Source organism: Cryptotermes secundus, unplaced genomic scaffold, assembly GCF_002891405.2.
Source record: "Cryptotermes secundus unplaced genomic scaffold, Csec_1.0 scaffold579, whole genome shotgun sequence".
Classification (NCBI taxonomy): domain Eukaryota; kingdom Metazoa; phylum Arthropoda; class Insecta; order Blattodea; family Kalotermitidae; genus Cryptotermes; species Cryptotermes secundus.
Genome location: NW_019719366.1, coordinates 686,483 through 690,413, shown reverse-complemented (window position 1 = coordinate 690,413; position 3,931 = coordinate 686,483).

The window sequence follows — 3,931 nt, the reverse complement described above, 5'->3', positions numbered from 1 at the left end:
TATTTGTAGTTAGTTTTGTAATTATATCTGTGTTGTACTTGTTATTTATGAGTATGTTGTTTATAGTTTCTATCTCATTATCTTTTGCTACTCTGGTGATGGGGTAGTTATTTACTCGATCTATGAGGTATTTAATACCAGATATTTTGTGTTCATGTGGGTGACATGAGTCACTTGGTATTATTATGTCCGTTGCAGTGTGTTTTCGGTGGATTGAGAATTGTAACTTTTCCATTTCTCTATATATTTCTATATCTAAGAAATTTATAGATCTATGGTTCTCTTTCTCTATTGTGAAATTTATAGTTGGCTGCAGTTTATTAAATTCCACAATCATGTTGTCAATATTTGTTTTGTTTATATCATACAGTATTAGTATGTCGTCAACATATCTAAAATATCCAATTATTTTCTGATTTTTTAATATGTTGTATATTTGTGTGTGCTCCATGTTCTGGATGTATATTTCTGCTAGTATTGCAGATGTTGGAGCTCCCATAGCTAAACCATCTGTTTGTTTGTAATATTTATTTTCGTACTGAAAATAATTTTGGTCTAGTATAGTATTCAATATGCACATAATTTCTCTTTGTGTATTTATGTCTGTAGTATGATTGTGTTGTAGTATGTTTTTGGTTATGTTCAATATGTCTTTCTTAGGTATGTTTGTATACATGTTCTCTATATCAAATGAACATAATCTTATGTTTTCATTTATTACAATAGTGTTTAGGTCACTCATTAATTGTATGGAGTTATGTATATTATATGTGTTTGGCAATTATTTGGCATTATTATGCCGAAACATGTAGTGCGAGGGAAAGAAGGAGATAAATGAATGTATGCACTGCAAGACGGATTAAATAAATCATGGAGTTCAATCGTTTGCTAAACAACGGCCAAAAATTTAAGTTGAGGGAATTCTTACCGCACTATAAAATTTTCTTTTAAATATTAGCCCAAAATTGGCAAATGTAGGGGATGTTGAAATGGTAACACATCTTTTTAGGTTCTGATATCTTCCTGAATTCCCCTGGATCTTAGACCGAGGGAAGGCGAGGTGATTAGGTGGCTGGTTGGAAAGTTAATGGTGATTGCTACATGGACAGATGTATATTTGGCTAGAGAGCTTCTCTTGAGAAATTGATAAATTGGTAGTTGAATAGGTAAGAGGAGAAAAGTTTGGACTTTGGACGAATATCTTTAAGAGAAAGAGAAGCCCTGTACACGATTTCCTGGTCTCACTACTTTTCTTAGTTCATCCTAGCACTTTTCATTTTAACTAGATTCGAAGTGTACACAGGTTTATATCAATAAAGGGGAGCTAAGGTCGCGCCATAGCTCAAGCGGTTAGTCGCTGGCTTCCCATCATGGCGGCCCGGGTTCGATCCCGGGTCTGGTCAAGTGGGATTTGTGGTGGAAAAAGTGGCGCTGGGGCAGGTTTTCTCCGAGTACTTCGGTTCCCCTGCCAATCTTCATTCCACCTGTTGCTCCACAATCACCCTCACCTATCATCTGGGGCTGGTACAATAGGCCAGAAGTGGCCGCAGTACAAGGGACTTATTCTCACCCCACTAGCAATAAAAAAAGGGGAGCTGATGTAAACGTAGGCTGTTTTAGACTGTAGGTCTGAGTGAAATTCAGCATTCAGGGATACTACAAAAACAAAACAAATTCTATGGCCTCTAGTCCGCAAGCGAATTCTACCGACCGAGCGACCGCCACTTGTCGGCGAAGTTAGTGTCAACTTTAGTGGATAGAGGGTGTTGCGTGGTCAGCGCAACAGATCCCCATGGCCGTTAATCTCTTTTCTTTAGACCGGAGCAGCTATTTTCTTGAAATAGCTCCTCAGTTATCCTGACGAGGTTGAGTTGACCCCATTCCAGACCCACTACTTCTAAGAAAATCTGGTAGCTTCGGGAATCAAACCCCGTACCTCTGGATATGTAGCCAGGAACTATGGCCACTAGACCACAGAGGCGATTCAGGGCCACTAGGTTTCATAAGTTTGTGAGGGTTACGAATTGTAATGGACTGTAATTTAATCGTTTCTAAGCAATTGGCGAAAGCGTAATATTTGTCTGAGGCTTCCATCATTGAACATTTCAATGGATAAGTGCTATTAATCAGCACTCTCTGCATAGATACTTAGTAATAGAGCCCATTAAATCTGCCGATACCTCTTCAGGTTTATGGTGATAACTGATTCAATGATTTAATATGTCTTGCGACATATCATATGTTAACCCATATTTTATTTACATTGAAGATAATATTTATTATATTCCTATCAACACAACTCTTCTTCCAGGAAGTGGAGTTTTCTCTCTAGGACGACGTGTTTCGTCATATATATATGTGTGCCATCTTCAGTCTAGTTTATGATTACAATTATTCTGTCACGTGAACGGTAAATGTAAAGTTAATCTGCGTAAATAATTAATTTACTACGCCATGAAGGCTTATGGTTGAATTGATGTATACATCAACGCATCCTTGACTTCAGCAATAGTTGGAGATGAGTGGTCAGTTTCACGCCCCGGTCGTTTTACTCCATGAGAAAAGCCCCAGTACCCATCGAATAGGAGGCTGGGTGGGTCACAGAACCGGTCTGGGCGCCGTGAAGAAGAGAAAATTCTTGCCCTTACCGGGACACGAACTCTGATCCCTCGGGGGTCCAGCCTGTAGCCAGTCATTATACCGACAACGCTCTCCCGGGATTCTACTATGTACTTAGCGTGAATTATTAAGTTACAGGCAATCTATGAAGAGTACTTTCTTCTGGGATATGATGCCTTGTACTCTGGTAGAATTTTACCTACTTTTCGAGGATTCATGCTGACACGTGTTTGGAGTGACTACAGAGGAGTTTTGGATTGATGAGCAGATTCATTGGACCCATTGATACAGCGCATAGCTACTCTTTAAATTCACCATTACACACACACACGCACACACCAGTGTCCACAGTGACGTCTTAATTGCCGTTGCTTGGTAGCGGCTTCCAAAGGCGTACATTCCCCTTCCTCTGTGTTCCCGAACTATCCCCGGCCTCAGCTATCAGTTTCTCATAGCAACAACTCGCAACGACGGAACCTCAGGAGTTTTCTAACTCACTGACTAACTCAGTCACTCACGAACCAATTCAAATCAGCTCAACTCGACTGACTCTCACTAACTACCCTGCTTATACCATCTCGGCATGGACCGCACAGAAAACACCATTTCCTCCGTTGCTGTTTATGGGCCGTTGTCTAGTAAGAGGTCTAAATGCTACAATATTGTCTTCACCTTCAGAGTCGAAGAGTTAACCAAACAAGCAACAAGCACTGGGTTCCCCCAAACTTGACTGATTAAAATAGGCGTATCTCGTTATGATCTTCCCCCTTGCCGTTAAACTCCACACGCTTCTTCCGTATTGGAACTGTGGCGTATTATATTATGCTAATTATGTACGATGTATTCATTTGCGACCTCTTGTAATGCATTTCTTTGTTTTCTATGGTTTCGTTTCGTTATACTGAAGTTACTTATCCTATATTAAATTGAGTTTAATTTTCACTTTTTTGGACATAACTGCCTAATGCACAATACTGTCATGTGTAGGTGTGATCATAGATGAGCTTTTGATAGGATAATTGGATTTATTAATATCTGATTACCACAACTTGGGACTGCACACAATACAACGCTATCACTGATCTACACACTTTATTGTTCACCGTTCTACATGCAATAGGATTCTCGATCTCCACTAGCTGTGTCCTGGCAACGGAATTATAGAATTCATTTCCAAGCACATCTCCCAGCAGACTAACGTCTCCAATTCGACTCTGTTATCCACTCAACTATTGTACTCTACTGCTGAACACATCTTTATAACATCTTTGTACGGACCACGCAGAAAACACAGCCTCTATTGTTAAGGATG